The sequence below is a fragment of the Lepus europaeus genome, chromosome 17, assembly GCF_033115175.1.
Source record: "Lepus europaeus isolate LE1 chromosome 17, mLepTim1.pri, whole genome shotgun sequence".
NCBI classification, from domain to species: Eukaryota; Metazoa; Chordata; class Mammalia; order Lagomorpha; family Leporidae; genus Lepus; species Lepus europaeus.
This window is the reverse complement of record NC_084843.1, coordinates 51,959,593-51,985,939: the sequence shown is the minus strand read 5'-3', so window position 1 is coordinate 51,985,939 and position 26,347 is coordinate 51,959,593. Positions and strand designations below refer to the sequence as shown.

The 26,347-nt window shown below is 35.4% G+C and overlaps 1 protein-coding gene across 2 annotated transcripts in view; it reads right to left on the bottom strand.

Annotated features, from left to right (window-relative positions):
- The window catches only part of CABCOCO1 (ciliary associated calcium binding coiled-coil 1), a 114,535-nt gene that overhangs the window by 52,653 nt on the left and 35,535 nt on the right, over positions 1-26,347 (bottom strand). The gene's annotated exons all lie outside the window — the stretch shown is intronic.

The following is a 26,347-nucleotide window of genomic DNA, read 5'->3' as shown; positions in this document are numbered from 1 at the left end:
GTGCCTGTGTGAGTGTGCATGTGTCATAGTTCATACTTCCGTCGTGCTGAAACCAAGTATAAAAGGAGGTTGAAGACTGGGAGGGCAAATAAATGAACAAAATGATTTTAAAATATACCTAATAAATAGCCTTAATTTATCTTCAGAAAAGATGAACTTGAACTGAGGGAGAAAAGCTTGACAATTTGAAAAGAGGTCACCTTTGCATATTTTTAAAATTAACATAAATAAGAGTATATTCTAAACTAAATTTTTGTTGTCTTTTTTTATCTTATTAAAAATCAGAATCTTGACACTTCTATTTGGAAAAAAATATTTTTATGATACAGATGCAAGAATGTCTTAACAGAAGAATGTATCTTCTAGTTCAGGATTTCATATGTTCTTTCTTCTTCGTAGTAAAAAACAAGGAAAAATCCATTTCAATAAAATGATTAAGACATGTAAATGAAAAATGAAAAGCTGACATTTGTATTTTGAATTGCAAATATTCTGAACTGAGGATTTTTTTACATTTTAAAAGTAATTTAAGATCTAATTATAAAAGAAAAAAGCATTCTATGTGACTTTAGTAATTCTGAATGTGATAGCTTTGCCACTTCATTTGAAAATCATTCTCATAGGTTCCAAAATGAAGTTTTAACCAAACCTCCACAGGAGGGCACCACAGTGTGACTCTGGCATCAGTCGCAATTGCAGCAACCCACTCTGTCCTTACCTACAATCTGGAATGAATGTCTAAAATAGTGAGTCCTTCTGAATTGGAAAATTCTATTTCCAAAATTCAAGATAGATGGATTTCAAATGTGGTAAATATTTCTTCTTTGGTAAAAAACAATTATAGATAATTTAATCTTTCTTTGAGGCATATATTCAACATAAAATATCATCTGGAAATACAGCAAAATGGATAGGATGCACAGTGTGAATGAAGCAAAAATGTAAAAAGGTTAAAATTGAAAAAGAACAGAAATATTTTAGAACTATCAGGATAAGAAATCAAGCACAAAAGACATCACAACAGATAAATACATTTACTATTTATAAATAGTATGTATAAATGATATTATTTACAAATGGTATATATTACTTATAATAGTATGTATATTTAGTTAGGTAGATGGCAGATAAGGTAATCAGTCTTGGTGAATATAGAAACAGAATCAAAGCATAAATACCAAAGTATTTCTAAACTGGTTCTTCTCATTACAATAAAGTTCCTAAAAACATTACTATGTTGATAAAGATAGAAATTTGGTCCAAATTAAGATTTTAAAAATATTCCTTGCCCTAACTTTCAGTTTCACTCATACATTTGTTGTTCTCCAGCAGATAAAATATTTTAATATTTTACTGGAGTTAAATAAATACAAAACTCATTGTAACCTTGGCAGTTGCCATGTGTCTTTGTGAGCCTTGCTTATTATTTTAAGGACTAACAGAGCCATGCAAGTCTAAGAAAGGAATATTGAATAGACAGTTTCATTTAATTTGAAAAGTAACAGGAACAGGGGTTATAGATAGAGATTATATGGTTCCAATAACTGTTTATATAACAAATCTATTCTCAGTAAGGAAATTATTCATTTTGCTATAGTTTTGTTAAAAAATGCCAGTTGGGTAAATTCCAACAATGGAGGGAAAGACTGGTGAAAAGTTCTAGTAGACTATAGCAACAGGGCTGAAATTTGGCATAGTACATACTGTATTTACAGCAAATATTCAGTTTTAAAACTCTAGGAATTTATAGCTGAAACAAAATAATGTAATCACAGCACAAATCTGACAGATTCCTGAACTTGCACCTATATTAGAAATTAATGGCATCACATTTTTATACAAATGCAAAACACTTGCTAAAAGTACAGGAGTTCTTGAAACTTTTGATGGTTCACACCTTGGTTGAATAATTACATTTGTTAGTAATTAAAATGCAAGTTCATCATCCCCTGGGGAATCAAGAGAGATTTAATTTAAATAGTCTTCCTGTTAGCTCATACTTACAGGTCTTTAGGTCAATCATGAATTAAAAAACAGCAGATTTTAAAAAATCAAAAAAAGAATTTATGATTTGTATAACCTGCTTACACAAAATAAAATTACTTTTAAATATCATTGTCACATAAATTTGATAAATTGCATATATTCAGATACTTGTATAATAGAACCATATATAATCAAAGTTTTCTTTTGCTTTTAATCTCATTCTAGGTAACTAAAAAATGAGGTTCCTTATTGTTTATATTTTAAAAGAGACAAATTACAATCAAATGAATTGGCAGCAGTAACTTAAAATAATGCAACTTCTGTCAACTGTCTAAATGGTGGGGCAATTTTTTCTGGATTTAATTGTCATTCTGAGATACTAAAAGATCTCTCTCTCCCCTCCCCCCAAAAAAAAGATTTTGTTTGGGAAAATATTCCCTTTCTCCCTCCTTCCCCTTTACCAATTCTCTTCCATTACTTCCTTTTTAAAATCTTTATATAACATTAAGAAAATATACCATTAAATTTTCACAAAATATAATGTCAAGATAAAAGCAGATTTGGATAGGCAAAATGCTCCATTTCTTGAACACTAATAAAAAAAATTGCTACAGAAATCTATTCAATTTTGAAATTTGACTCCTCTAAAATAAATCAGTATTTTGAGGGGCAACTATTATTATTTCTGTCCTAAATGTCCTATATGAGTGGTGTTCAAAATGGTCATGGAACATGTGTGTTATGAAAAAAAAATTATGCATGTACTTTGAAAGTTTTGAGCACCAAAATCAAACCTATCTTTTAACGCCATTTTTCCAATAACTCTTTGAAATGTTTGTGTTTCTATGTGGGTGCAAACTGTTGAAGTATTTATACTAAATTGATCTTCTGTATATAAATAGAATTGAAAATGAATCTTGATGTGAATGGAAAGGGAGAGGGAGCGGGAGAGGGGAGGGTTGCGGGTGGGAGGGAAATTATGGGAAGGGGAAGCCATTGTAATCCATAAGCTGTATACTGGAAATTTATATTCATTAAATAAAAGTTAAAAAAAAATAAAATAAATAAAGAAAGAAAAAAAAAAAGAAAAGGCATAAGGTGAAACATGACATGAGGTGAGTGCTATTAATCGGAATGGTACAATGGGGACAAGAGGAATATAACAGATTTTATAAAGGCTCATCCTTGGGTGAAGGAAATGTCACAGTTATGTAACAAAACCCTACAGAAATAGGAGCCTGAGCTCATGGAGGCAGCTTCTTTCCATGGCTCATATGAACTTTCCAGTGTTTTCATGAATCAGACTGAGATTTTTAAAATACTAGATCAAATTTTGGTCAAAAAGTTTTTATTTTACTATCTTCTTTTGAAATGGTCTCAAATTTACATGTAAATTATATAAATAATGTATAATGTTACTGTATAGCCACTGAGAATATATTGCAAGTTAATACTGCATTGTCATACTTTTGTATGCATTTCTTAAGTATGATGATACTCTCCCATATAACCAAAAACCCATTAAAATACACTTTGATCTAATATTGCAATATGATCCCAGACTCCAATAAAATTTACTATCTCAATAAGTCCAAGATCTAATTTAGGAGCATGGGTTGCACTGAAATTTTTCTTCAGTCTCTTTCACTTTACAAGAATTCCTCAGTCTTTTCTTATTTTTCTTGATCTTACCACTAAGTGCTAGAATAGTTATTTTTTTAGAATACTCCTCATTGGGTTTGTCTGATGTTTCCTCATAATTCAGTAATGTTGCGTTCTTCTCATTACAGTATATCAGGAGGCAAAAATGATAATTTGTATTATTTCTTATATTATCAATGATTATTACTTGCATAAGGTAGTACCTGACAAATTTCTCCCCTGTGAGGTGAAGTATTCAGTATATTATACTTATTAATTAAAAAGCAATTACTAACAATTCTACAGGAAGAAACACTAAGACTACATACATATTCAGTTCCTTATCAAACTTACACTTATCATGTTTAGCACTCTTTGATCACTCACTCCTAAAGGAATTATTATGACAGTTACCAAAGAATAATGTGCTAATTGCATTATTCCTTGTGGATGTATTAGTAGCCATTCTACTGGTGTGTTCTTCTTCCATATATTTATTTTTAACAATTGAGTATTTATAACTATAGTGCCTCATGGATATGTATTTTACTCAAATAGTTACAATCTGTTACTATCGAAATTTATTTTGGTTTTCAAATTGGCTAGTAGAAGATGCTTCAAGCTAGAGCCTCTGTCTTTGGACAAGATCCCATCATTCTTCACATGTTTCTTTATTTTCTGGCATAACATATTCTAGATCTACGTAATTATTTTCTTTCTCCAAACCCAAAAGCCAGCCATTTCTCAAGGGGCTCTAGTTTTCTTTTATCAGGCAATGGTATTTAGAAACCAAGAACTGGGTGTTAAGTGTGCTCACTGTTTTAGATGGAACTTATCATTTCATCTTATTTTATTGTAGTAAGAACACTAAATAAATCTTTAAACAGTATTATACCAGAGACCTCAAGAACATATTCATCTTTCTTGGCTGAAATACCCCTGGATCAGCCAGCTCCCATTTCCCCTTCTTTCCAACCCCTGTCAACTACCATTCTACTCGCTGACTCTGTGAACTGAATACCTCAGGTATTTCATATAGAAGGAGTCAGGTAGTATTTGACTTTCTTCTTTTCTTTTAGATTTATTTTTTAAAGATGTATTTATTTTGTTCAAAGTTAGAGAGAGAGAGAGAGAGGAAGAGAGAGAGATCTTAAATCTGCTAGTTAACTCCCCATGGATTCAATGGCCAGGGCTGGGCCAGGCTGAAGCCAGGGAATAGGAGCTTCATCCAGGTCTCCCACATGGGTGGCAGGGGCCAAGCACTTGGGTCATCTTCTGTTTCTTTTCCCAGGCCATTAACAAGGCGCTGGATTGGAAGCAGAGCAGCTGGGACACAAACCAGCACCTATATGGGATGCTAGCACCACAGGCAGTGGCTTTACATGCTATCCCACAATGCTGACCTCAGATTTATTTTTTATTTGAAAGCAGAGTTACAAAGAGAAGTGGAGAGACAGAGACATACACACACACACACACACACTGAGACACAGAGAGCAGAGAGCAAGAGATCTTCCATCAGCTGGTTCACTTCCCAAGTGGCTATAATAGCTGGGGCTGGGTGAGGTTGAAGCCAGGAGCCAGGAGCTTCAGCTGGGATTTCCCACATGGGTGGCAGGGGCTCATATACTTGGGCCATGCTCTTGCTTTCCCAGGGCCATTAACAAGGGAGCTGTATGGGAAGTGGAGCAGCCAGGACTTGAACTCAGGAAACAGCTTAACTTGCTGTGCCATAACAGTGGCCCCAGGAAAGATATTTTTTATTGTCAAACATCTCTGGATGACAGCCTAAGTGTTAAAGGCCTTATACAGAAACACAAGTAGGAACAAACTTGATCATTGAAAAGAAAACAAACAATAAAAATAGAAAGAAAAGCCAACAATACATAAGAACACTGGCAGAACTAAAAGAAACAAAAGAAACCAGAAAGATACAATAGCCACATCTTTAGATGCATTTAATAGCATCATGAAACAAAGGACAGTTCCAAGTGTATTTAATCCTATGACATTAGAGTTTAAAAATACTGCTGTGTGTGACCCACAGATTTTAAGGCTCTAGAAATAAATTTAAAACCAATTCTGTAACAGATGCTAATGTAAATGATGCTTACAGGCATTGATAAAACACACTTTGCCTTCCTTCTACTAACATATTCCATAATTATACTGTGACTTAAATAGTTTATATATAGAGAGATGAATGTGGAACAGGAGAAAAGTGTTCCTACATTAGCATTCAGAGTAAGTAATTCAAACATCTAATTGTTCCAGCCAAGGAATATTATAAAATATTACCAGTTAGGTGTTCAAAAATTATTTTGACTTATTTCTTATTGAGTCAGGCTGATCATTTTCAAAATTAGAAAATATTCTTGATTGATATAGATGCACATCACAGAAAATACAGAAAAGGAATAAATGACACCATGAAAACATTTTTGCTTTTCTTTTGTTCTACTACATGCAAAAATCACTTTTTAAACTGAAAAGCTATTTGAAGAGTTATGGATGAAAACAGATATTTCTAGTTTTTAATTTTTTTACTAGAGAGAAATGATGTATATAAGGGGTTTGATTGTACATTCTTCTGACTCTAAAGCTTTTTTAGATGCATATTAATTGACTTGAAAGCATTTACATCTTTCTTTAATATTCTGAGAACACTGGAGAAAATCTTACTTCAATCAAAATTATTCTTGAGATTTTAGGTGGTCATTTATCCTTGTGTTTGGGACTCCTGTGTCCCACATCAGAGTGTCTGGTTTCCAGACGCTACTCTCTATTCCAGCTTCCAATTGGTATGGACCCTGGGAGGTTACAATAATGGTTCCAAGAACTGGGTTACTACCACCTGTGTAGGATACCTGGAATGAGTTCACTGCATCTGTTTCACCCCAGGTCCAGCCCTAGCTGGGCATTGTGGGCATTTGGGGGTTGAGCAAGTAGAAAGGAGTTCTTTCTGTCTATCACTATGTGTCTCTCAAACATAAAATGTAAAAAGAAAAATCTTGAAATTTATGCAGTGCACAAATTATGAACCTTTTGCTTTGTAACTGAAATGATTTTAAAATGTAAGAGCTTTGAAAATTCTGGTTTTATTAATATGGGTATAAAGATCGACTCAGCTGAATACCTATTTACTGAGTACTTCTTTATGGTAAGATCTGTCGGAGAATCAAATAAATAAGAAAAGGCCCTAACATCAAGAATTTTATAATATTAGAGTAGGTGATAACTCAAAGGTTGCATTTTGTCTCTTATAATTACATAAATGGCATAAATGAAAGATGTGGGAGTAAAAGGAGACCACCCAGTTCTGGGAAATCATACATGGCGTTGTGCACAACAGTATTTCCTATTATCTGCGTGGATTTTTTTTCCTCCAAATGTAAGTTTTGTTTAGATTTACTCTTTGGCTAAGGGTATTTCTAGAGATTTAAAAAATTTTCATCCAGCTTTTATTGTGTTATTTCTTTATATATATATATATTTTTCATTTCTAATTTTAATGCATTATCAGTTTATTACATATTATTTCTAATATAGAAATTTATCAAAGTTTATTTCATTGACTAAAATATTACATTTAATATCTTGATTGCTGCTTAAAATGGTGGGTTTTTTCCCTCCCTGTGGGTAGTAGATGAAATACTGTGTGTGTGTGTGTGCGTGTGTGTTTATCACATGTTAATGCCCACCAAAGACCATTCACCGTGGAAGAATGAAGCAAACAAGTAGACAAAATGGCCCAGTTCATTGACATAAAGTAGCTTTTGTCATTAGCCTTCTCAGGACTGACCCTTTGTGCTCTATGTGAAATGCTTTCATGGGTAATTCTTACTCCAGAACTCCCCAATGGATTGAAATTTTGTAGTCTACTGTCTGCATTACCATGTTCAACATCTTGTTCTAATTCCATTTATTTATCCTACCCTTTACAGGTATTGATCCTTAATAGAGATTCTATACTCAAACTTCATCTTAGCTTCTGATTATGGGAAAACCAGCTTGTGACAATTAATTCTACAGGATACTGCCCTTTTTAGTCCTGTACTTCCAGCTGGACTTAGCCAATGGATCCAAAAGCGGAGGAAAGTGAAAGGACAAAATGAAACAAATGTCAAGTTGTTTATTACCCCATTTCCTACTGCTTTATTATGATTCTGTACTATGCTGCGTACCTCTGGGACTTTAGTTCTAGTTTTGTGGTTCCTCTTTCCAGGATTCCTTCACGTATTAGACTCTAGTAAATAGCTTACTCCTTCCTTTGTTCTTTAGGTTTGGGGTAATACACTAGTGAGAAAAGGTTAGATCTGCTGCTATAAAATAACTACTCCCAAATATCAGGGATTAATGATCATAAAGATTATTTATTATTCCTGGTACACACCCACTGTACATTGGTTTGTTTCTATTTCCTGATGTCCAGTCTGGATGATGAAGAAGCACAACAGACTTCAAAAACTTCTCCCTATCCATGTAATGACACTTCAAGTCAGGTGAATGTTCAAGTCTGACTTCATAGGGCAGGGAATGAATCTCCCCAAGACGTAGAAGTGGATGACAATCCAACCAAGGGAATCAATGCCTTCTTGTTTGCTATACTTCTATGTGAGAGCTTTTCCCACCCCTATGAATTATTATCTTTTTTTGAGTGTGCTGTTTCATACCAATAATTTTGATTTGTACTGTGTTGCTGAGTGTTTCAGTATCACTTCCTGCAAATACTAAGCAAAGTTTCCTTGAGAAATCATAATAATTACATTGTTTTATACCTTGCTAGTTGTTTAGCCTAAGTTTTATGTTCAATTGAACTTAATACTCTTCAACTGCTTGGCTTGATATTGGTTGAGTGTGTCGTCCTAAGGTTTATGTGCTAGAAGTCTGGTCCCCACTGTGATAGTTTTGAGAGGAGAGGCCTGGTGCCAGGTGATTAGGTCATGAGGCATCACCTTCAGAAGAGATTAATGTAGAATTGCAGAACCCAATTAATTAATTAATTGCAGAACCCAATGAGCACAGGAGAGAGCAGGCCGTTAGCATGCAGCTGTTTGCTTTTCTGCTTCTCCACTGTGCTGTGATGCCCCAAGGGGGCCCTCACAGAAACCAATGCACTTTACAGTCACTAGAATCATGAGCCAAAGACGTCTTTTGCTTTATAAAGTACCCAGCCTCAAGCATTTTGTTATAGCAATACAAAACAAACTAAGACACCAATCATCTCTCTTCCTGTGAATTTCTCATTCCTCTTGTTTTTGCTTAGTTGAATGTTTGTATTGGCTACACTGTGTTGAAAAGGTTTTTCAGAAAACCTACATGAATATGTGGGAGATATGCTTCCTCAAATTTTGAATATTTGAGATTATGTCCTATTGTGTGGACATTTAAATACCAATTCGATTTAGTACGTGATTCTACAGTCACATTTCTTTTCTCCCAAAACTTTGTTGACATTGTTCCACAATCTTCTTGCTTCTAAAGATCCTAACAAGTAGTCTCAAGTTTGTGTTTTGTTTTACCTCCTCCTTTGTTGGTGATGTTTTGCGGAGTGGTGGGAGACAGGGGTGGCAAGGCTTGGATGCTTCAACACTGCAGTGAAGTTCAATATCTCAGAATGTGTCATTCTGCACCTTTGTTTTTCTAGGACAGTGATTCCTTTTGTTTTTCAGATCCTGTCTTCTTTCACTTCAGAAATGGTATTGCATTATATTTTTTGTTAATTTCTTTTTTTTAGTCCATCCATTTTGCTGTTTGCTTCAGAGACAAAGATCTATGTATGTCGGACCCCTGAGATACCTTCTTTCTCTGTATTTTTCTTCATGTATATTATGTGATTTTATAAAGTTTGTTCTTCATGTCATGGGCTGGCTTTTCTGCAATGTTGTTTCTCTTCCTCACTATTTTCAAATGTAGTAAAGTCTTTCAATGCCCTTATTTTTCTCTCTTTATGATATCAGTTGCCTTTTAAATAAAATTTTGTCTAATTTTTTCTTTAGACATTGCAAGTATTTCCTTTAATTTCTTTGGGGACTCAAAGAATAACTATTTAATTTTTTTTTCCTCTAGAGTAAATCTTGACTTTGTTTATCTTTAGTGAGTCTATTTTTTTTTCTCTCTTTTCCTTCACCTTCCCTCCTTCCACTCTCTTCTTATCTCATTCCTTTTTCCTCCATGTTTTCTTCCTTCTTTCTCCCCTGTTCTTTCTTCCTTCTCCTTTTCCTTTTTTTCTTTTTCTTTTTGCTAAAATCTGTTTTTTTTTTAAAAACTACTTATTTATTTTTAATTGAGATGATTTTTTTTTTTTTTTTGACAGGCAGAGTGGATAGTGAGAGAGAGGGAGACAGAGAGAAAGGTCTTCCTTTTTGCCATTGGTCCACCCTCCAATGGCCGCTGCAGCCAGTGCACTGCGCTGATCCGAAGGCAGGAGCCAGGTGCTTATCCTGGTCTCCCATGCGGGTGCAGGGCCCAAGCACTTGGGCCATCCTCCACTGCCTTCCCGAGCCATAGCAGAGAGCTGGCCTGGAAGAGGGGCAACCGGGATAGAATCCGGTGCCCAACTGGGACTAGAACCTGGTGTGCCGGCGCTGCAAGGCGGAGGATTAGCCTGTTAAGCCACGGCGCTGGCCAATGATCTCTTTCTGATACCCATTATATATCCCCCAGTTTGGTAAGATGAATCTGAAAGTACATGCCTCAAAACAATACACACTTCTAACACAGAAAACTGGCCTCCAGTGTAGAGTTTTCAAAAATTTTTCTGAAAAACAGAGAAAGGAGACTCTCTTAACATATAGCTTAATGTTTGACTCAAAACAACCTTGACTATGCTCCAAGGTAACTATGACAAGGAATGGCAGATGAAATGACAAGAGTGCTGTTCGGAGAAGCCATTTCCCACTCACTGGCAAGCTTTTCTCATCAGCAGTGAAAGAGCAGACCTTATGCTGAATATTTTTAAACTTTTTCAAAGACAATAAACAGACAAACAAAAGTTAGAGGGCACTCTTAGGTTTTGCATCATGTTTCACCTGTGATTATATTTTCATAAACAGGAGAGAGTTCGAGTTTAGCCTCCACTGTCCTCTCTCTATATAACGGTTTTCTTTGGAGTTTACAGCATAGGCCAAATCTTTCTTAATTTAAGTTGGAAATGAAAGAAGGTACTTTGGTAAACATGCCCTATGTCACTACCTTTCCAAGAAGTTAATTATAATTTTTGTAATTCGTTTTTTTAAGACTCAGGAAAGCAATGATCAAACTTAATGTTTGGTTTAACCTACAGGAAGTCAGGACCTTATTAATACTTCCTGAAATGCTGAAGCATTCAGAAATAAATTATTTTACTCCATTTTTAAATGTACCCAAAAGGTGATTTATTTAACCTAATGACTTTCTGTAAAATTAATGAAGTGTTTTCAAAGCATATTTATGAAATGAAAAGTAATTGATGAAAGTTCTCATTTGGTAATTTTGTAGATGTTTTATTATGAATTGGAAATCAATTTCTAGTCACCTAGAATATATAGGCATTGGGTAGAAATGGACATATTTTTAGTGAGAAATACATTCCATCAGCTTAATCAATTTTGTTTTTATGATAGAGTAACAAACTGTGAGAACTGGTAAAGCAATATATGCATTAATACCTTTCATTAAATGAATTTAGAGTGACTTTTCACAATTAATTGTTGAATATTTCATTTTAAATCTGGTTGTTTAAACATTGGACTACTTTGTGGGCTGAAATGGCAACCAATTGGTTGGCTGTCCTGATGCAGTCCAATTTCTGCCATGTGACCCTCCCTTTGGAAATCAAAACACAGAAATCTGCACGAACACACATGCTCACTTACACACCCAGACTCTGACCTTTGCTACATATTTAAACAATAATATCTTCATGGAAATATATGCTTATTTTTATACCTTTTTTAAAAAATGAACTGTGGTTGCTCTTCATAAATAGTTCATAGCTATTTAAATCTAAACTTAGTTGATTGAGCGTTTTCCAGTAAATTGACTACTTTTGGATTGAAATGAACACCTTGATTGGTTGCCATGACACTGCACAGCCCTAATCCTGTCTTTTGACCTTGGCTTTGGAAATTAAAACACCTACACAAATCATCATATTTATGGACACAAATACACACCCAAACTCTGACCTTTGCTTCATGTCAAAACTAATAATCTCTTTATGGAAAATCATGCTGATTTCATGGCAAAAAGGAGACAGATTTCATTATTTTATTCCAACTACACTGTAAGAAGAAATTTCCCGTGTTAAAACTCAGTAAAGTTCTCATTAATACATCAAATACTTTCACAATCAAGTATGAAAATGGCTTTAGATTGTTTATTATACCAAGTTTGAACCACAATGACAAACATGCAGTCCGAGTTTGTCACCATCTGGCCTATCTCACTAATAAGATTATATTTTCTAATAATCACCAATACATCGCCTGATCAAGATGTGTAGTTTGTTCCCTATTATTGGGTGAAAATGTTGTAGTTGTTTTTGCCTCCATCCTCTTGCTTGGACCTTTAGTAGTTTCTGCTTTCTCAAATACGGAATATTCTTTGTTAACCTTTCTAAATTCTACCTATCTTTAAAGGCTCACCTCAATTCCTAAGTCTTCCAAAAAAAAAAATCGATTTTGTTGTTATATTCCACAGTGATTCCTACCTTTCATGATCTTGCTTTTTAAACCAAAGCTGTCCTATTAGTTGCTTAAATACTCAATTTTATCTTTTCAAATACATTGTATAATTTTCTGACATCATGTAACATACTACACTCATTTTTTAAACAGTCATAAAGCATAGTACAAAATACATACTACATTTTTGTTGTTAAGTAAAAGTTTCAGAAAATTTGTGCTATTACCTCTAGGTAGAAAATAATTTAAAACTAAAGTAACATTAGGTTTTCTTTTCCTGTATGGGCAGTTGAAGATTTTAATATTACATTAAAAATTAAACTAAATGAATTTGAAGTCTTCAAACTTTAAATTTCCAGAAAAAATGATGTATTTATTTAAATAAAGAATTCATAAAATGGACAGGACTTAATATAGATATGGGAAGAGCAAATTCTAATTCAGAAGAAAGATGCCCTCTTTATCCAAAGTACTTTCTTAGGGATGTGCCGAGGGCTTGACTCCTCTCACCATGCAGCCAACTTACATTAGAATTTCAGATGTCTTAGAGCTGTTCAGGGTTCTTTAGGGTAATTTTTTTCTGGCTCTTTTATTTATTTTGTTCTTCGCTCCTGGCTTACTTTTCCCCCCATTTCTTCACAACCTTGAGGATGTTAGAAGGCTGAAGTGCTCAGAACTGTGCCTGACCCACAGTTAAGATCTCAGTAAGTGGCAGTGATTATGTTATTTTCTTTTCCTTTTTTCCTCTTTATGATTCCTCCACCTTTTCGCCCCTCCCAATATAAGCCTGGTAAAATACACACATGCACATTATTTAGTATCACTTTGCCTACCTCTGTCTAAAAACATATGATTGAGTCTAAGCCAGAAAGTAGCCAGCCAAACAACCTCAGAAGCACCTCCAATCAACCTATTAGAAAGCTTGGATTTTATTCCAATCTTTACTTAATAAATGTTTATTAAGCATCTCATAAATGCAAAGTTACATGGGGGAGGCACATATCATTCAGAAATGAATCCTGCTAATTTTCTACAGTATGAATTTCTTATTTCAGTAACTAGGAATAAATGTAATTTAAAATGTAGAAGAGATAAGATTTATATAAATAATTCAAGGTTGAAAGTTAAAAGCGCCCCAAGAAAGGTAGAGATAAAATGAGAGTTCACAGGGGGAAATAGAAGAGCTATTTTCAGTTTAGGGGGTTAATAATTCATAAAAGAGAGAGAATTTGAAATGAACTTTGATGATAGAGGTGGTTTTGAACAAGCTTAAATTTGAGGATGCTTGGAAGATGGAATGCAATATGGATGACTGCAAAATTCTCTATCACTTCTCCAATGGAAAGATGGAGTTTATTTCTGCACCACTTGAATCCTAATCCTAACCCTAACCCTAACCCTAACCCTAACCCTAACCCTAACCCTAACCCTAATCCTGTTTTAATTATTACCATGTGGTTGAAGTGACACTGTGTCAGTTCTGGAACCAAACTCTAAGAGGTTGGCAGCTTCCACTTCCTCCCCCTTGGAATCCTTACTTTTGGGATCCAAACATCACGGTATAAATGAAGTCAAGCTAGTTGTAGGAAAGACCACCTCTAGGGACCATATTAAAAGAGATCAGCTGACAACTGATTTTTTGTTTGCATTTTCTTGATGACAAATAAAGTTGGACACAAATTTTCTTTGGTTATATTTGTTGGTGAGGTGTATATTTAAGTTTTCACCCACTTAAAAATTATGGTTTATCTTCCTTATACCTTGTTGATTTGTAGTTCTTTATCTATGTGGATGTCCCTTTGGGTGCACAAGAGGGAAGTTCAAAAATGTAATTAAAAGATGTTTTAGTGCAAAATTTTTTGTAATTGAATATTTTGTGACAAATGTTTTCTCCTAGTTACTCAAAGTTTTGTCCCTTTGTTGAAAAGATGTCCTTAATATTAATGTAGACAAACTATCAACTTTTTCTTTCATAGTTTGTGGATGTTTTGCTGACCTGTTTCAGGTCATGATGGCTTTTTCCTATGCTATCTTCTATAAACTTAAATGGTTTGTGTTCACATTTAGATCCATAATTCAACTGGTTTGGAAATTTTTATATTGTGTATCAAGAATCCAGATTCCTTATGGAGTATTCACTTCATTTAAAATTATATTTGTATGTTGGTCATCTATTTAATGACTGAGAAAATCTGTGAAATCCAATAATAATTTTCTGTAGATTCTTTTGTGTTCTACATATACAATTATGTCAAATGTGGAAAATGAGATTTATTTGAGATTAGAGAGAAAGAGAGAGAGAAGGAGAGAGAGAGGGAGAGAGAGAGAGAGGGAGAGAGAAGGAGAAAGAGAGAGAATTTTCCATCTGCTGATTCACTTTCCAAAAGCTAGCAACAGCCAGGGCTGGGTGAGGCTGAAGCCAGGAGCCAGGAACTCATTGTGGGTCTCCCATGTGAACGGCAAGGACACAAGTACTTGAGCCATTCCCTACTCCCTCTCAGGGTGTGCATTAGTTGGAAGCTGGAATGAAGGGTGCAGCAAGGACATAAATACAGGCACTCCAAAAGAAGTAAGGGTACAAAGGGATGGCTTAGCTGCTGAGCCAAATGACCAAGTGAGTTTCATATCTTACATTTCCCGTTTCATGCTCTCAATATTTTCCTGCCTTATTGCATTGGCTAGGATTGCCAGTGCATATTAGAAATAACTAGTGATAGCAGACATCTTCACTTCCATTCTCATGAGGAAAGAGTTGAATATTTGAACATTGTGACGTTTGCTGTAGGTGATTGTAAATCTTTTAATTTTAATTGCATTAAGGAATTTTTCTTCTGTTCTAGGCTAGCTAAGAGATTTTATAATAATTGTGAGATTTATGAAATTATTGTTCTGTTTCTAATGAGAAAGTGATATAATTTCTGAGCATTAGGTACTGTAGTAAATTGCAGATTGATTCTCAAATATTAAATAAATCTTGCTTTCATGAAATAAACTTAGCTTGTTCTCCTTTTTATACACTATTGGATTATATTTCTTAAAATTTTCTTTAGGAACTTTGCAAATATGTTCATAAGGGAGCTATGTCAAAAGTTTTCCTTTCTTATAATATCTGTCAGATTTTGGTAGTACAGTTATGTTGATCTTTTTCAAAACTCTGGAGAGATTCATGTAAGAACAATTTTATTTTATTTTTCCTGAGCATGAAGCAATCTGGACTTGGAAATTGCTTTGTGGAAAAAATTTTAACTTAATTTAATTTATTTGATATAGAGCTATTAGAATTTTCCAAGCTTTATCATTTTGACCAAGTGCAAAAATTTGGATACGGTATTGTTCATATTATCTTTTTAATGTCTGTATGATCTTCAGAGAGATGTCTCAATTTATTACTGACATAGAATTTTCTAGCTTATCTCTCTTTTTATTTTTAAAACCTTATCAGGAAAACATCAGTTTCATTCATGTTTCTAAAGAATCACTTCATTATTTTGTTTTCTCTATGCAATGTATATTCTATTTCATTAATTTCTGCTCTTTCACATTCTTTTCTCTTTAGCTTATTTTCACATATTTTAATATGTATTTCTCTAACTTTGTTTCTGCCTCAGGAGTTCTGGATCTTCTGCCAGCATCCATGAAACAATGACACAATAGTCTGTACAGCAGGTAAAAACTCAGACCTTTCACAGTTCTTGTCAATAACTACTTATTATACTCTGTACATTTGTAAAAATTTTAATACTATCATCTCTCTCATTGATGATACTGATAATTTTGTTTTCTGTATATTTTCTCCTGTTTAATTTTGGTAGAGATGTATCAAATTTATTGCTTTTTTTTAGCTCTATTTTTAGTTTTTTAAAGTTCTTTCATTTGTTCTCTTCAGGTTAATTTGCGCTTAATCTTCTCTTCTTTGCTAGTTTCTTATGGTAGGAGTTGAGGTCAGTGACTTAAGACTTTTCATTTAGTGCTATAAATATCCCAATATTGTTTAGCTTTATCACATATAGTAGTTTTCATTTTAATTCCATCCAAAATATTTTTTAAAAATTCCTTAAAAATTTTTTTATCCATAGATTATTGGGACTGTGTTACATAGTTTATACACATTTGAGATTTTCTATTACTAACTTCTGACTTAACTGTGATCAAAAAGCATACTTGTGCTGGTGCCGCAGCTCACTAGGCTAATCCTCCACCTGCCGCACCGGCACCCAGGGTTCTAGTCCCGGTTGGGGCGCCGGATTCTGTCCCGGTTGCTCCTCTTCCAGGCCAGCTCTCTGCTGTGGCCCAGGAAGGCAGTGGAGGATGGCCCAAGTGCTTGGGCCCTGCACCCCATGGGAGACCAGGAGAAGCACCTGGCTCCTGCCTTCGGATCAGTGCAGTGTGCCGGCGGTAGCGGCCATTTGGGGGTGAACCAACAGAAGGAAGACCCTTCTCTCTGTCTCTCTCTCTCTCACTGTCTAACTCTGCCTGTCCAAAAAAAAAAAAAAAAAAAAAGAAAGCTACTATGATGGAGTCTCTAGCACTATCACTATATATATGTCTCTGCACAGATATACATAGACACACATACACCTACACAAACATATAGTTAAATATACACAGACTCCATTAATACAGAATTCCATCTCTAATCAGAATACTGCATTCAGAGTTGGGAACCTGTGACAGAGAACAAAATGTTTCTATCAAATACACACACAAAAGATCACTAAAAAAAAAAATCATCCTAAATGGTAACTAGGCAAATTTCTTCTTGTTCTGGCCAATCAATGCACTATGTTCTTAAATCATTGTGTCTACATTTTGAGATTTAAAAATTTAAATTTACAAATTATGTAAAATGGTTATTTTATGAAGTCACTCATGCTTTAATTAATGTCCTGCCACCTCTTAATTCATCTTATAATTTTGAAATGGCAAGTGGAGCTTATGTTACCACAAACATTTCCTTTAATCTGAAAAATGTGTTTTTTGAGAAGTCATTCTTCACAAATAAGACTATAAATAAAGCTTCTTTTTCTAAATCAGTTTAAATTTGTTGAACTTTCATAGTAATATAGGGCTGGAGACTTCAGAAAAAAATGAGAGAAATGAAGGGAAACAGCATTGAATTATTGTCAATATATATACTTTTTTTCCCAATTTGAAAGGGAAAATTAGGTCCATAGTGATTTAAATGACTTAAAAAAAACTTTATACTTTTTTTCTTTTTGTTTTTAGTGATTTAGTGGTTACTGGAGTCTTTTAGAATGTAAAATGTGTTTGTTTAAAGTTATGGATTTTGTGAATTTGTGTAAAAGCACTATGCATTTACTGTGAAATTTTAACTCAGTTTTTATGACTGTGGCATAAAGCTAATAAAACTATCCAAATATTGTAGCCATGATTTAATGAAAGGTGACTATCTTAAACTGATTTAATTCCAAATGTCTGGCCTTATTTTAATTTAATGGCTCTATGTTTAAGCAATAATCTAATTTTAAGCTTTTTGTTTATTCCAAGTAAAGTCAAACAATATGTGCATTTGTTCAGAATAATCTTTGGGTGACACTTGAGTTGATGTATCCCATTAGAAATGATTCAGGGAGCCTCTTCCTATCCAAACTGCTTCTTTTTGGGATTTGTAGAAATGAAAGGGATAAAATTAACTATATAGCCCTCTTATTCAAAATTTAACTGTTGAATGTGAATATTTTCCATATTTACTCATTTTGGATTTATTGCAATCACTTTCAGAAGTGGGACCCCTTCCAAATTCTTAGAGCATTCTAACCATAAAAGGAATAAAAATATTTTGCAATCCCATGGGCAGTAATTTGATATTCAGATTTTTTTTTTAAAAAGCAATGAATAGAGCATAAGCTTTTAAAATTAGAACTCCATGCATGGTCCAACACGGACATTTATTTCAGTGTTTATAATGGGTTGAGTTTTTGAAATACAAATTGAACAAGAGAAAAGAAAATAAAATTTATGAAGCACTCTCTATTTTCCTGATATTGTAGTTGTTACCTAGCTTACTTCTTGATAGGAGGTAGCCATGGTCTGACCTTCTAAATTTCATGTTCACACTGAATCCCCCATGTATGGCATTAAGAAGTGGGGTCTTTGGAAGATGATTAGGTTGTTGGGACAGAGCTCTTAAGAGTAGGATTAGTGCCCTTAATAAAGAGCTTTTTGGGAGTTAGTTTGCCCCTTCCCTAAAGAGAAGAAACCAGGAGAAAGTACCAGCTATGAAGCAAAGGGTGAGCCTCCCTGGACACTGAATCTGCTGGTGCTCTCATCTTTTTTTTTTTTTTTTTTTTTTTAAAGTAATTAATTTATTTGAAAGGCAGAGTTACAGAGAGAGAGAGAGAAGGAGAGATAGAGATCTTTTATCTGTGAGTTCACTCCCTAAATGGCTGGGGTTGGGCTAATCTGAAGCCAGGAGTCAGGAGCTTCCTCTAGGTCTCCCTAGGGATATGGTTAGGGATATGATCTCCTAGGGATCTGGTTAGGAAATGGCTAAGTAGGTTTTACAGTTTTATCTCCCTGAACTGTCAGAATCCTTCCTCTCCATTATTCTGGGGAAATTCTAGCACATCAACCTAACTGACTGTAGGCTATGACTGAAATCAGCATTTAGTTAGCCAGACTATTAGTGCCACTCCTGGGTGCTTAAGTCATATGATGAAATCCCAAGTTCTAAGTAAGCATATCCACATTGACACATTCATACTGCTCTACCTCCTACTTAACCCTCTTCTGTCAACTGCCCGAAGAGTCAACCCGGTCCTCAGCGCTCCATCGCGGCCCCCACCCTTGACAGTGACTCCTTCCCTATACATTGGACACCACATGCATATGTGAAGAACCCAATTCAGGAGCCCATTTTGAGGATCAGTTCTCCAAGGTCACTCCTGGTATCAGTTACTAGAAAGCAGGGTTCTTCTAAATGAAGCTGGTTAGTAGAGTGGAGTTCAATAAAGAAATTGTTTACAAAGGCGCAAGTGGATTTGGTGGACAGTTAGTGGTGATGGTGCAGCACCCTATCTGTTATTTTCCTTAGGGCAAAAGGGAAAGAGCAATGTCCAGAACACCAAGAAACAGCTGATCGACAGGAGAGGAACTCTAGCTACTGTACGGGATGTCCCCAACAGTCAGTGACCCCACAGGAAAGGAGCTGGCCGCACTATTTTCCAACTCAAGCCCCTGGCACTGCTGAAATCTGCATGTTCCCATTTCATTGGTGGTTTCCATATACATCGAGTTTCTTAGGCATAAAGTGGGGGTAGAAAAGGATAGAAATAGAACTAGCAAACAGAAGACATGCAAGCAACTGGCCAAATATTTAATGTAGGACTATTTAGTTATTTAAAGTATATATCCGAAAAAAAGCTCTCTTCAATTGTAATTGCTTTTACCTAGATAACTAATTATGTTGATGAGGTGACTGCATTCATTTTGTAAAACAGAACACTTAACTGTTCAGAACTTCTGCCAGTGAGTTTATCTGAAGGACTGTTTCAAGTTTGGAAAAATTTACATTTATATCAGTTATGCTTATTTGCATTTAATGATAATATTATTTCAAAAAATTCATAATTTAATAAGGAAACATGAACTGTTTTCCTTTCTCTCTAATTTAATACATCGTATAGTATCTGTGTTTTCATAAAATATATAAACTGGAACATACATATTTGTTATCAATATAAAAAAGAACATCATGGAGTTCTTGGGTAAAAAAGAAATTGAAAAGATTGCGAAAATGATGAATAATTTGAAATAACTTTATCACAATATTATTTATATCACACTTTATTCTTTTAGAATGCATGTTTGGAAGGTAATAAAGTTAAACCATGTCCTGTTTTGTTTGTGTTTTAACTATTGAACCTTTTGTGGATAATCAATATTATTATGTGCTGCTTCACCTAAAAGAGGTCTAAACATTCTCATTCAAGGCTCCTTTTTGCATCTTGAAGAATTAATCAACATTTTTTCAGAGGGAGTTTGAGACAACAGTTAAGGATGTCAATATTAATCCTGAGTTTCATGTCTTTAAAATGTGATTGAAAGTGGTGCCTATCTCCTACATTTGTGTGACGATTACATGTGTTAATAGTTAAAGTGCCTAGATAAGGCCTGACATAGAGCAAATGCTCAACTGAACTTTCCTTTGTCCAACACTTTTGCCTAGTTAAAATGTTATCCCTAGACTCTACTCAAAGATTATTAGCTCAGAGTAGACTTCTTTGATACAGTGATTCCAGGATTAGAGAAATCCAGTACCCCTCTTTATAGTAATCTTAGTTCTCTTTACCGTTTGATTTTCAATTATATATCAGTGGGTTCACTAACATATGTCCATTTCTCTTGCTGGGCTGTTAGCCTTATGAGTAACTATGCTTGTTTGGCTCAGCAATGCCACACGATAGAAGTAAAAGCAAAACTTGTACATGAACGAACCGCCTGAATAGCAGTCAGTTCCCAGAGTACCTACAATGTTGCCAGGCATCCTGCATTTTCTCAGTAAATATCTTAATAATCAGGGGGCAACTGACATTGACCTGGAGATTACAGGCAACATCTAGAACTGAAAATGCATTTAGAAAACAGAGATCTTGATCCTGGCATAGTTCCTTAGGGCAAAGTACTTGAGTTTTTAACTGTGCTGCGGCTTTGTCCAATTGGAATTAGAATGTACATGTGTTCCTGTTCCAGAAGTCAGTGTGTTAAGCCCAATATCTTCCTGGCTCAGGCACCAGATGCAGTGTTATAACTATCGGTAGCAAGTCCTCTTTTATACACGCTTAGCTTCTGCACTTATGCATTTTTCTCTATAACTTTATTCTGAGTTGTTAAGAAAATATTTTTCCAATGGATGATTTTTTTATTTGCACAAGTCAAAATAAATTGAAATTTAGTTATTCTATGAAGAAATATTTACCAAGTACCTATTATGTGCAATGGCTTGAGAGATGAGACATCGATGGTGGAGAATTGGATTTTTTAATGGAATTTCAGAGGCTTCTTTGTGAGTGAAGAGAGTCGAGTAGGCCAAGTGGGGGTATGTGGGAGCAACCAGACACAAGGCAGGAGAAAATGAAGGACTGTTAAAGAAGGAAGCATTTAGAGGGTGATTAAAATATAGTGCAAAAGGGGGATTTTTGTTGGTGTTGTGAATAGGAAATGCATTAACTACCTGGTGCTACCTAACAAATTACCCCAAATGTGGCAGTTTACAACAATATTTAGAAACATTCTAGTCTGTATCTCAGGAACCTGATAATGCTTTATCTGGTGGGTTCTGGCTCAGAGACTCTTGTGGAAATTGCAGTCTTCCTGTCAGACTGAGCCATCTCAAGGCTTAACTAAGGGAAGGTTCTCTTCTGAATTGATTCATGACACTGGATGGATGGGTCTTGGGATCTCTCCAGTGGTCTCTCCAGAGGCTCCTTAGTGTCCTCACGACATAGCTGCTGGCGTCTCCCAATGCCAACGATTCAAGAGAGACAGCAAGAAAGTAACCGAGGGGAGAGTGTTTGGTGCAGCAGTTAAGATTCTATGTGGGACACCTGCATCCTGTATCAGAGTGACTCATGTTCTGGCTCCTCAGCTTCTGATCAAGCTTCTAGGTGATGCATATCCTGAGAAACAACAGGTGATGGCTCAAGTACTTGGGGAGATGCAGATTGAGTTCCAGGTTCCTGGCTTCAGCCTGGCCCACCCCTACTTGCTGTGGGCATTTGGGGTGTGAACCAGTAGATAGAAAAATCCTTCTTTCTAATAAAGTGAAAAATAAATAAATATATATTTAAAAAAATAAAAATAAAAACAACAACCAACGTGGAAGCCACAGTTTTTTTGTTTTGTTTTGTTTTGTTTTTAATATTCTAACCTTGGTCAGGACATGTCATCATTTCCACCATATTCTATCTACTAGAAGCAAGACAGTAAGCTCAGCACACTGTCAAGGAAAGGGAACGTAAACTCCACCTTTTCTTTCTTTTTTTTTTTGACAGGCAGAGTTAGACAGTGAGAGAGAGAGAGAGAAAGAAAAGTCTTCCTTCCATTGGTTCACCCCCCAAAATGGCCAGCACACTGCAATGATCCGAAGCCAGGAGCCAGGTGCTACTCCTGGTCTCCCATGTGGGTGCAGGGCCCAAGCACTTGGGCCATCCTCCACTGTCTTCCCAGGCCACAGCAGAGAGCTGGACTGGAAGAGGAGCAACCAGGACAGAATCCAGTGCCCCAACCGGGACTAGAACCCTGGGTGCCGGTGCGGCAGGTGGAGGATTAGCCTAGTGAGCTGCGCTGGCAAACTCTACCTTTTCAAGGAAAGTACTAAAGGGTTTGTGCACATGTTTTTAAAACCAGCAGAGGGCTGGAAAAAGGAAGACCTTTCTCTCTCTCTCTCTCTGTCTCTCTCTCTCACTGTCTAACTGCCTGTCAAAACAAACAAACAAACAAAAAACAGAGGACACTTGGTCAGAGGAATATCCAGACTTCTGTGGATGCCCTTTGTATAATTTCTTGGCTGACCTTATAAAGAAAGAAGTTCAAAAATTGGCATTTCCCTCAATCTCCTAGGGATCAACTGTGTATGTGTGTGTGTTTCAAAAGGCAGAGGCAAAGGCAGGTGTTTGACACAGTGTTTAAGACACCACTTGGGCTGCTCGTATCTCATATTAGAGTGCCTGAATTCACCTTTCTGCTCTGTCTCTGATTCCACTTTCCTGCTGATGTATACATTAAAAGGCAACAGCTGATGGACAAGTCTCTGGTTCCCTGCCACCCAAGTGAGAGACTTGGATTGAGTTCTGGGCTCCCGGCTTCAGTGTTGGCTGTGTGGAGCATTTGGGGAGTGAATCAGGGGATGGCATATCTCCTATCCATCTCTGTCTCTCCCTCAGTCTGCCCTTCAACTAAAAAAAATTTAAGAAAAAGTTAGAAGCAGGACTTAGGTTACATATAGAGGAACACTGTAAAGCAAGATGCCTTAGTTCAAATCAGAACAGTGCTCTATAGGAGGAAGGATTCATCACAGTCTATGAAAGTCAGGAAAGGCCACTGGGAAGAAATATGTTTCAATAGATTAAGAATGTTAACGCACATGTGATATTTATTTAATATATTTTTGCTTTTAACTGAGAAAAATGATAATTCAGGTCATATTTTCAGTCTTTAAGTGAAGCAATATATTTGTATTTATTTGTTAGCTGCAAGTATCTTTTCTTTTTCCCATCTAAAATACTTCATCTCTTTAAGTGAAAGTCTCTAATTCTTTAAGTGACTGTGTATTGAATAAGGTAGAAAAATATTTCTATCATTTTGGTTCTGAGGAGAGAGAAAGAGAATAAATATGTCACCATCACTATTGGTGCATTTATATTATACTGTGTGTACCAGGCATGCAAATATTGAAATAAGAGAAAGTAGGTTGCAGTTCCTATCGCAATTCTTATTAGTCCAAAAGCTGTGCTCTGGGAGCTATGAAACTCCATATTCATCAGTTAAACTTGCTTCTGCTGCCATGGTCATTAGCACTCCAGGCAAATGGAAGAAAAAAGGCAACTTAAAAAAAAGCAAACTAAAAACCATCTACCTCATCTACCCTTATATTATTTCCTTGATCACAGAGTTATTTTGCCACAGAGAACTTTGTTGTTTTTTTTTCCTCTTCACTCCTATAGTGTCAACGGTGCTGATGCAGCTGCATCATTTGCATAGAAAGTTGCCAGATTCTGTAGTCAGAATATCAATAAGGTGGCCTCTTTCTAAGCATGTTTATTCTCTCTTGATTGACTCTTCACTTGCATGGTTTTCTGCACAATGCATACTTCCTTGCATATTCTCAGCCATCTGTCAAACACTCACCAGGCCATCAGGGTGGCCTAGTAATCAAACTTGAAACATTGGAATGTGGTCCAATACTACAGAAATGTGACCAAAATCCTTTTAAAGGGAGTAATCAATAAAAATACATTACCCCTGAGTCTTTCTTGACTTACATTTGATTACATTTATTAACTTGTAAGTCTGCATTTGCCAAGATAGAGCTGGCTATATACTTCTGGCAAATGACTTCCTAGTTATAAACAACTATATTTCTCGCTCCACTCCAACTATAGCAGTCCAACAAAATTTCCAGCCTGTAGAAAGGAATCCATTTTGTCACTCTATTAGTTATGTTACCCAAACTAAGACTGGCTCATCATAAATTTTGGATTTTACTAATGAGAAGAACATTTGGAAGTATAATCATGGGAAGAAGAGGACAAAATAATTTAAACTGTCCTCGAAAATCCTAGAAAAATCTGGAACACATCATCTAGTTTAATGTCTCATCCAATGCTTTAAACAACTTTACAAAATTTCACCAAAAATCACATTGCTAAACTCAAAATATGTTCAATGAAGATACAACATACTTCCTCTCGATTCAATTCAATGAAATGTATCAAGTGCTGCCTATTTGCCAGGACCTGTACTAAGTCAGAGTTGGTAGTGTAACAGTGAGGAATTCATGAGCCTCTGCCTTGCCATATCCCTCCCATTTCTGTATACATCTATTATTTAGAAAGTGATTGTGTTTATTTAATCAAAAAAATCTCCTCCCAGAAGATCCACTGGTCTTTAGTCTGCCGTCTGGGGGTTATGAAGACAACATAAATCAATCTCTCTCCCTCCCTCCCTCCCTCCCCCTTTTTAATCCTGTCAGTGTCTTACATTTGAAGGCAGCTGGCATATCTACCCTGAATATTTTCTTCTTTGGTTCTAAAAAGTTCAAGGGACTACCCTTTGAACATATTTTGATTTGAAAATGTCTCTTTTCAAACGTGGGTTACTGAACCTGATCTTACTTAGGCAAGTCTAGACAACCCAGAAAGGACTGAAAAAATCATGTTGTCTTTGAACCAGAAGCTTGGATTACTAGGGGATTCTTTGGGTGTGGAATCATAGAGTGGAGACATGTTGATTGTCTGAGGCTCCATGCCTTGCCTCACATCTTGCCATCTTTGGGCAAGGTAGTATCTTACATAGTGGAGCAAATCTCTGTAACCAGAGTCCTTATTTTCTATGTCTTACTGTGATCATCCTGGATATTTTTTATGATTTGTACAACTCATGAATAATAAGATGTTCATCCTCAAGTAACAATTAAATCTTCATTTGCAACAGAGCCCTTTTCTTTAAGGAAAAATACTGCCTAATCACATAAACATGAAATGCATCTCTTCAAAAATAAAACAGACATTTTCATAATGTTATGCAATCTTCTAAAGTTAAATAGGCAAGAAAAAAGAAATATTGCTGAATAAGGAAAACAAAAGAGAATGAAGTAAAACTTTTTATTGTTTAAGCCTTTACTTTTCAAGAAACAGCAGCATGGTGTAATACATACTGATTGCAAAAAATAACTTCTGGACATATGGACAAGTGTAAAGGGAAAGCAAAGATTATGTGGCATACTACTGACATCAGAGGACCACTGCTAATAACTTGATGTGTGTCCTTCAGGACCTATTCTCTATACTATCTCAATAGACAAACTAGTAGCCTCCTATCGCATAAATAACATAGTGAATAACTTTCCATTATCAATATAACAGCATATACATACCAATTATGATTACAGTATTATAGAGAGGCATTGCTAATTCTTTAACTTCCTTCAAATGACAGGAATCTAGGGATTTCACATATTTTTTCTTGATTTTAAGCAAATACATACACTTGTATTTCAGAACACTGTCTTGACAACCTACTTAGGATAAACTCAGTGAAAACAAAAGATGACTCAAAACGTAACACTTGAAAAAAACTGAACTATCTTTGAAAACTGCTGTCTGGAAGGTTTACCAGTTTACATCGTTGACAGCAGTGGTTGAGAGTGCCAGTTTGCCACACTCTCATAAGATAAAGTGCTATTATTTTAATGTTTGTTTGAGCGTCTGATAATTTTAGTGCAATTTGCATTTTTTGTTATACAAAGGGTGAAAATATTTGCACAAGTTTATTGGCTGTTTATATATCTTCTCATGTAAATGTCTTTTGCTAGC